Source organism: Tupaia chinensis, unplaced genomic scaffold, assembly GCF_000334495.1.
Source record: "Tupaia chinensis unplaced genomic scaffold, TupChi_1.0 Scaffold000249_2, whole genome shotgun sequence".
In the NCBI taxonomy this organism is placed as follows: Eukaryota; Metazoa; Chordata; class Mammalia; order Scandentia; family Tupaiidae; genus Tupaia; species Tupaia belangeri.
Window position 1 is genome coordinate 2,403,894 of NW_006159729.1, and position 10,040 is coordinate 2,413,933.

Below are 10,040 nucleotides of genomic sequence, written 5' to 3' on the forward strand. Positions count from 1 at the left end.
CTTGTATGAGTATTTCATATCAATTGAATCACATGGTATGTTGTCTTTTGTCTCTAGATTCCTTTTCTTGGGTTTTTGAGGCTCATCCATGATGTATGTGCATCATACTTGATTCCTTCTAGTCACTGAATAACATTCCATTGTATGGAAGTACCACATTTTGTTTACCCCTTCACCAGTTAATGATTGTTTCCACTTTTTGGCTATTTCTAATCATCCTGCTAGGAACATTACAAGTGCCAGTGCATGTATGAACATACGCTGTTGTTTTTCCCCACTTCCGTAGTCTGCCATGAGGGACTTGGCTTCATTAACCACCAGGCCACAAAGCTGGCACAAATTACAATCATTTTCTTTTTTTTTTTTTTTTTTGAGAGATTTTCACTGTATGGCGCGTGCGCTCGCCAGACAGACAGAGAGAGACATAGAGACAGAAAGCGAGAAATCACCCCCCGGGGGGATGGTCACGCCGCAATCCCTTCTCCTCCATTCTCCTCTCGGGATCTTGGGCATGCACGCACACGCGCCCAGCGTGAGTTTTAAGCCACCAGGTCCGGGACACGAACCGTGGTTGACTACGTGGGAGTCCAGCGACATAGCCATTACGCTAACTGCTGGTTCCCAATCATTTTCAACATTATTATAGATTTCTCTAAATTGCTGCTTAAAATTTCAGTGAATAGACATAGTATTCAATTTATCCCCTATAAAAATTAGGGGCATATATATATTTTTTTAAAAAAAGCTTCAAATATTGTTTTTGTTCAGACAGCTTGTCCATGGTTTTGGCTAACTTCCTCAGGAAAGAAACGTCCAAATACAGACCCTGAGTTAAAATAAGCACGTACTTAATGGTTTTTGACCTATGCTGCCTAACTGCTTTCCAAAAGGTCTGTACCAGTTTGTACCTCACTGACACCGTATGAATGCCATTTTTATTGCATTATTGCCAGCATTGGGTGTTACCTTTTCCAAATACGACATTCTCTGAACACTCATTTTTCTAAAGCGAAAAATAAAAAATAATTAATGTGGAAGAACAATCTGAGGTTTCCTGTCTTCTTTCCCTCAAATCTATAGAGCCCTCAGCCACCGTGGGGTTCTTAGTGCTCAAGAAGGGCACATTTTCTTTTTCATATATACATCTTTTTCTATGCTTTATCCTTTATCTCTTCCCCAGCTTGGTTTCTTTTTGTTTGTTTGTTTGTTTGTTTGTTTGTTTTTGGAGAGGTTTTCACAACAGGGCACGTGCACTTGCCAGACAGAGAGAGACATAGAGACAGAAAGTGAGAAATCACTCCCCAGGGAGGATGGTCACGCCGCAATCCCTTCTCCTCCATTCTCCTCTCGGGATCTTAGGCATGCACGCACATGCGCCCGGCATGAGTTTTAAGCCACTGGGTCCGGGACGTGAACCGCGGTCGACTATGTGGGAGTCCAGCAACATAGCCATTACGCTAACTGCTGGTTCCCCAGTTTGGTTTCTTATTCACCTCCACCTCAAACTGAAATCAACTGTTTGCTTATTATCTTATCTTTCCAACCAGATTGATCTCTGCAAATATTGATTTATTATCCTCCAGAGTATGTCAAAAAATCACTTAATAAATGTTTTTGATAAATCCCACACAGCTCAATCCCACACAGCCAACAGCATGGTTCAAGTCCTGGATCTGACAGCTTGAAAAAACATGCTGGTTGCATGTATGTGTATGCCAGAAAATGTGAGAAAAGAATGGAGGAGAAAATATTTTGGTGTGGTTATCTGCCCTTGGGGGTTCTCTCTCTCTCTTTCTCTCTCTCTCTCCTCTCTTTCTCTCTCATGAGCACATGGGCCATATAGCAAATTTTTTAAAAAGTAAGTATAGTTTATAAAATACGTATATAAACTAAATAAGTAAACTTATATAAATAAAATATATTTAATTATGTTTTATTTACTTATTTGTAGAAGACATAGAACAAGTCTTATATGACCCAACTGGGATTCGAAGGACCAGGTGGTTACATTTTGATAACTAACTCAAGCTCCCATAGGAAGTTTCTCAGGTGCTAATTCCACAGTATTTCTTGCTGAAAAATTATTTCTTTCTCTACTCCGTAAGAAAAAATCCAGATGAGCAGAGCATTCATTTTCTCCTCAGAATGCGAAGGGGACATAAGGACAGATGGCTTCCTGAAGTTTGAGTCACACTTCAGCAAAGTCTCTGTCCTGGAGCTGAGCAAAACAGCAGGAGTCCTTACCCTCTTTGGAAGGTAGCTCTTTGAGGTCACTTTCACGGTCTCCAGCAGCCTCCACAGCCCACACAGCCTCCACAGCCCAGCAGGTCATTGGCGCACTCCAGTATCATCTCTCCCAGGAACGCTGGTCAGGGTGGGAGCGGACTCTAGAATGACCAGAGGGCAACATCACTGGACGATGTCCCAGAAGTTACATTCTACTCTCTCAGCAAGTGCCACCGCCTTGGCCTCTCTTTTTCCCAGGGTGCTCCCGGGCATAGAGAGTCTCAAGTCTCTCTCAGATTGGGACGAAAGCTTATTTTCAACAGTGGTCCTCCTTCCTTCCCTTCCGTAGCTATATGACTGCCACAGTCTGGACACTTCTGTCAGCACAGGAGGACATATTCAGCAACACTTGATTTCCAGGATTTTCCAAAATAAAAGAAAACTAAGTCAATCATGCCCATTACCCAACTTCTTAAGTAGTTGCAATATCCAACACCAAGATTAGAGGACAGTTACTGCAGGTAAGATCCTAGGATATATGAGTGAAAGGAAAAGAAGTGAGGAATGTGTGGTAGGAAACTGGAATTTGCTGGATATCCACTAGTTACAGGCAGTGTTTTTGAAATGACTTCATAGACATGGTTTCTATTTAATTCTGCCCAGCAACATTCCATTTCCAAATTGAGGAAAATGAACCTGAGGAAAGTTAAGGAGCTTGTCAATATTAACTTACCTATAAATGATCGATCGTAATTTAAAAATTCTGGCCAAAGGGGAGGTGCCTTGAGTGAGGAGAGTCAGGAAAACATGTGAAGGCTAAAGTAAGTGTGATCTGAAAAGTAGGAGCAGTTTATTTGTTGTTTTGTTTGTTTTGTTTTGTTTTTTACAAAAGGCCTTGGCTATGTTTAATGTTGAGTTGATTTTTTTTTGTTACAGTTTTTTTATTTATTATCATCATAATCTTGTTTACATTACATTAAATTGTATATAACTTTACAGTGTAGTACATTGCTTTTTCAAAATGGAATGGCATGAGAAGTAGGAGCATTTTTGAAGAAAAGCCTGGCTTCACATAACCATGCCACACAGAGCCTTGATGCTGTGATGTGACTCACATATTATAATGTACACTGGGACTCTGATACCAGCCCCCCTTCCAAGGAGTAAATGAAGCTAGAATTGATATCTAACTGGAGGTATCCATGCAAAAGGTCAACCCCTTTGCTTTCTACGCTGCACATATGCTGGGTGCCTGATTTAATCCCCATTAGGCAGTGACAAGCTACATACACAGTACAATCAGTAATGGGACTAGAACTCAAGCCTTGTGGGTGTCCATTAGTCAGAGCCGAAATCTCAGAGTCTGATGAAGCAGGTAGAACATCTTCATAGTCCACAGCCTCATGGCTGACAGCCACACAACAATCAGATAAGAAACTTCATCTGGGGGAGGTAAGAAGATAAAAGCTGAATGTCAACCCACCCTTTAAGCCACCTTAAATGTTCTTTTTTAGACAGAAACAGCAACAAAGATGTTTAGGACAATCATTCTGTGCTTTCACAATCAACTCAGGTATTCACCTGTGAAATATCAAGTGCACTCCTGTGTTCCCAGCATGTATATATTATGTACTTATGATTGGCCAAAAACAAGCAAGTAAATAATCTAAGCATCCCTATTTCGCTGCCTCAATAAGTTGGAATCAATCTTTCTTTCTAAATCCGAAACCAAAACAATATTTTTATTATAATTGTATGTAAAGACAATGCTAGGATTGTTCAAACTCGCTCTCCATCACTTTCTGTTTCTGAGAACTTGGGAAAATCCATCTTACTTCCTTGAGATGGAGCCCCTTTATTCATAATTCAGGGACAACAGTGGGTTGGGATACTGTGAATGACAAGAACCTGGTGCTTAGGAAAACTGCACAGGAAATAACCAGGCTGCTCTAGCTGAGCAGCTGTAGGCATTCGGATGACTGTGGTTTTGTCAGGTCTTTCTGCCCATAGTTGGCTCTCATTTGATTACTTCAAGTATCATAAAACCAGTTTATGATTGGAGTCATACAGAAGACCACAGTTCAAATTCTAGGTGAACCAAAACATGCCAGGCACATATATGTGTATGTACTGAGGGCCCTGCCATGTTTTAGTCTACCTGGCAAGTGGGGGAAATCTTAGCTTGGTGAGATCCTACAGAAGGTGACTATCTCTCTTGCTCTTTCTGTCTCTTAATAAAATAATACTTTAAAATATGAAGCACATTTCCTAGGAACAGGACTCTTGCTATCAAGAGTATACTAACAAATTGAGACCAGCAGGGAGCATGGTGGTTAAGGCATTGGGCTTCCACATATCTGATCATGGTTCAAGTCCTGGACTTGAAAATCATACTTTGCACCTGTGCATGAATGCCTTAAATTGAGAGAGGAGAAGGGATTGAAGCATGGCCATCCACCTGGGTGGTGGTGGTAAGGATTGATTTTTCACTTTCTTTCCCTCTGTCTTTCTCCAGTGAGTACACACATCCTATGGTAAAAACACACAAACTAACAAGAGTACACTAACAAACAACCATGTTGTATACAGAAATGTACATGTTTTCCTTAGGAACTGGGCAGGTGGCTAGTCCCATAATCTAGTGGATCCCACATGGCTGACCATCATTTAAGTCCCAGCCCTGATGACTTAAAAACCACACCAGCACATGCATGTCTGTGCATGCCTCAAACCCAATAGAATGAAGAAATGAGAAGAAAGGATTGCAGTATGACCATGCTCCATTGTGGAGCTCGCTCGCTGTTTCACTCTCTCTCTCTCTTTCTCTCTCTCTCTCTGAGTTTCTGTTCATCTCTCTCTGGTGAGTGCACATACCCTCTGGCAATTAAAAAACAACAACAAAAGAAGAACTAGACAGGTTACTTGGCTTTGTATGCAGTTCTGTTGATTCCAAAAAGACTGAGACACGTATCTCCCAGCAAATAATTATTATCATACCAAGGAACTCTTACCAGATCTTCCTGTCAGTCTGAATAGAAATGGAAATGACAGGGCAGACAACAAGCTGTTTTTGTGTCTACTTCGTATCAACATGACCCTCATGTGGCTTTGGGTGGAAGGAGAACTTGCTTCAGGCCTAGAGACAATTGCTTTGAAGCCCACTGTTTCCGTCCAGTTGCTTCTCTGTCAGGCAAGTTGCCTAATCAAGCTGAGACTCACGATGTTTGTTTGTAAAATGCTTGTAATGACACTGATCTTATAGAGTCAAGGCAGAAAATAAAGGACGTATTAAACGAACGTTGCTTAGCCTGATACCGTGTGTCCATCAATATTTTCTTTCTTCCCTCTCAATAAAAATGCAAAAGTTGGTCAGCAGGAATTTGTGATATAAAAATTCACAGGTCTGCATGACAACATCTAGACCAAATTCTCCTATGTTTAATTGCTTTTGCTTTTTCATGCAGGTGTGCAAATGAGGATTTTAGGTTAACTGAAGTTCACCATATGGATAGTGGGAAAATAAAAGTCATTGTTTTTTAAAAATCTGCAGCAATAAGGACCTGGCTAAGGCATTCACAGGCCCTATTAAGTTCCAGTCTTGTTGGAAGTCTACTGTGTCAGGCAAGTACTAAATTCAGAGAAGAATTGCCATTGCCATTCCTGCCATCTCTGCCCTTTGGCTTTACTTTTCTTAAATTCTCAGGGGAAGAAAACATATAAACTCCTCAAACCCTCAAATCTTTATATCTTTTACCGAGGGTGCTAAACTGTCCTTTTTTTTCTGTATAGATATGAAAAAGATATGGTCTTGCCTCTGGTGATATTTGCTCTGTGGGAGAGAAGCTGAAATAACATTCTGGACGCAAATAGACTACAAATGACTTGAGCTCTTTCAAAATCACTCTCTCGGTATTGATTCACTCTGGGAATGAGGGTGTGTTGAACGGACTGAAGCCAGCTTTGGGCAGACACAGATCCTGGGCTGCAGAATTCCCTGGGAGAGGCAGGAGTTCCCTGAAAAATTGGAGCTGCCAAGGACACTTAGCAAAGTGCCCAGGAGGGAGGCGTGCTTCAATTTCATGCCAGCCTTTGAAAGCCTTTCGATTTATCCTGGACACACTCTCCCATTTTCAGGTGACAAGATTGGAAGCATGGAACCATTATTAAATACTGAAGCTGTGATCAGCAATGATAGAACAATACTTTACTTCTTAATTCTCAAAGCTCTTGACTAAACATTGTGGTATTTTAAGTCTCCTACAAATCTATGAGCTAAGGGTGTTTTTAAAATTGTCACATAAAAGTTCTTATATATATATATATATATATATATATAAAGGTGCTGGATCCCACATGGTCAATTCTGCAGTTCAAGTCCTGGACCCGGCAGCTTGAAAATCACCAGGCACATGTGTGCACACACCCAAAATACCTAGAAAAGAGTGAAGGAGGGGATTTGTGGTGTGGCCATTATTCCTGGGAGCAATTTCTCATTTTCCCTCTTATCTATCTCTCTGGTGTGCACATGTTCCCTGTGGCAAAAAAAAAAGAATCAGTGTCTCAAACATTTTTTATTACTTCATGTTGGGAACACTAAAAAATCTCCTTTTTAGCTATTTTGAACTATACAATAAAGTGTCGTGAACTGTAGTTATCCTATCGTTCTATAGCACACTAGAACTTGTTCCTCTGATCTGAATGTAATTTTGTATTCATTAACCAACATCTCCTTCCACCCTTCCCAGTAATGACTGGGAATGACTATTCTACGCTATACTGCCATGATGTCAACTTTCTGTTTCTGAATATGAGTGAGAACATGAGATCTGTGCCTTTCTGTACCTGATTTAATTCACTTAATCTAATATAATATCCTCCGGACACTTCCACATTGCCGTGAGTGGCAGGCTTTCACTTTTTTTTTTTAATGGCTAACTAGTATTCTATCGAATATGTATTATATCTACCACATTCCTTTACTGTTCACCTGCTGATACTGTACCGTGGTATTGTGAGGAGAGCTGTGACAATGTGTGCACAGAAACCTCCATGGCGACTGCTTACTCTTCCTTAGGATCGTGGCCTCGTAGAGACCATAGAGGAGCTCTACTCTGGAGAAACCCATCGTGCTGTTTTCCACAGAGGCTGTACTAATTTACATTCCTACCAACACACAAGAGTCCCTCTTTCTCTGGCTCCTCACCGGCATTTATTATATGTTGCCCTTTTGATAATAGCCATTCTAACTAGGAAGAGCTTCCAAGTCATACCAGAGAAATGCGTATGTACCTCCACTGAGCTTAATGTCTCCTTTACAGGAAGAGAGACAGACTCTGAGACCTTCAAAGAGTGACTGACTAGATGACTTGGATGGAGATCTCTTGATATTTACTTTGTTGGTCCTCCTTGGACCTCACCAAAGGATTCCAAGGCTCCCAGCAAAATTATAAATGCATCATCTATCAGTGTAGAGGTGGTTAACTAGTTATGCTAGAAACACGTAACGGAAAACATGTGGCCATTTGGAAGAAAAAAGCTAGAATATGACACTGACATGGGAGTGTCAGTGTTTATCTATGCTGTTTTGTGAGAAAAACAAGTAATAAAATCAGGATGCCTGTGGCATGGTTTCATTTTAATTTTAGAAACTATTTATATGTTTAAGTGATTTTGTAAGGTTTTTAAGAAGGCTCATAGTCATCTAAATGCATATGTATTTCTCTTTGGAGTGAAAAGCATAAGATGGCTGATATGGAAATGTTCACAGTGGAGGACTATGAGGGATCTTCAGAAAGTGCAAGGAAAACATGTATCATGAGAAAAACTAAGCATGGATTTCAAACTTTTGTTGTGCCAAAATAAACTCACTGTTTTTTTTTTTTTTTTTTTTGGTAGATGTTTTTGCCTTAGGGTGCATGTGCTTACTGGGGGGAAAGAGAGCAAGAGAGACAGAGATAGTGAAAGGGAAAGGGAGAAATCACCCCCTAGGGAGATGACCATGCCACATGCCCTTCTCCTCCATCCTCCTCCTGAAATCTTGGTCATGCATGCACATGTGCCCAGTGTAAACTCACACCTTAAAATAAACAAACAAAACAATTGCTAGAAGTTGCACATGTTCACCAGAGACGAGAAAGACAGACAGAAAGGAAGAAGAAAATACTATCATGGTTGACGGCCACACTACAATCCCTTTTCCTCCATTGTCATCTCAGGATTTGGGGCACACATGCACATGCACCCATAGTATTTTGCAAGCCACTGGGTCCAATACTCAAACCCACAGTTGGCCATTCAGGATCTGACTCCCTTAACCACAGGCCATAAGCTGGCCCCAAGAAACTTGTACTTTAATTCCATTTTTCCCAAGAACTTTTTTTTTGAGAGGCTTTTGCTATAGGGCGCGTGCGCTCGCCAGAAACACAGAGAGAGACAGAGAGACAGAAAACGAGAAATCACCCTCCAGCGGGGATGGCCACACCGCAATCCCTTCTCCTCCATTCTCCTCTCAGGATCTTGGGCACGTACGCACGCACACACGCCTGGCATGAGTTTAAGCCACCAGGTCTGGGACTCGAACCACGGTCGAATACATGGGAGTCCAGTGACATAGCTATTACTCTAACTGCTGGTCCCCCAAGAACTTTTTGAAGCTCTCTTGTAGTTAGCAACTTTAACACTTTTTGAGTGGTAGAATAACAGCACCAAGTCATGCCCCAGTGCTCTGACATAACCAGACAGCGTGATCTGAGTTAGGACACCTTGTAATTCCTCCTAGTGTTTGTCAAGTAATGATCACAATTTTATATAAACAGAATATTTTGCTGAGGCAGACAGGGTGCTGGATGCTGCAGTGCAGTACCTCCCTGGGTCTTTATCCCTCCTACAAGAAGAGCATTTCCATGGCATCGCTCGGTGCATAAATGCCAGTAGGACAAGAGAGAGGGAGCCGCACACCTGCAGGCTCTCCTAAAGGCAGGAGCAGACACTGAGCATGTGCATAGACCCAGTCCTTACAGTCTTCACACTGCAGAGTGGGGACTGTCATATTGTTTTATATGGAGGACATTGAGGCTGAGCCAAGAAAGCCTCGAATCATCCACCATCTGTCACGTGGCAGAACCTACGCTCAGATCTGATGCTTGGTCCACATGCTGCCTTAACTACGGAGATGAGCACTCCAGTGAGAAGATGGAGAAAAGGCTCCTAACCCATGGTTTCAGTTCTCATTGGAAAACACAGAAACTACTCTCAGCAGCAAACTGCCCCAGTCTCAGGGAAGAAGCCTTTCTCTACTACCTTGCATAGTCCCCATCTCAACTGATGCAGCACAGAGGTGCAATTGCCTATTGACTCCTTGTCTCTAAGACACTCTGATAGATAGCCTTCTTTTTGTCACCCCCTCATGGAGCAACTGTCCACCTTATGATTCTAAGGTAGGAGCAGAGACCACCTCCTACCATGAAGCCCACGATGCCAAAGACTTCCTTCCCCAAAGCATGGACAAGTGTCCTGGGTTCATCACTAGATGTCCCTTCCCTGAGTGGGATTCCAAAGTAAGTACTCCAAGGTTCCCACCGAACTTCAGCAGAACACCTCCAGGGCAAAGGATAACAGCAGCAGCCACATTCTCCCTTTTCCAGAGGCTGCGGTTGATTTTGATCTAGCTGCAGCATCCTCGTTCCAGCTCTTGTGTGTTGGTGGTATAAGCAGGAGGTCTGGGTCCTGCAGAACAGCGGGTATATTTCCTCAGATAAATCTGTGATGTGCTTCTGGATGTTGGATTCAGAATGGTCTTCCAACATGCAACTGAG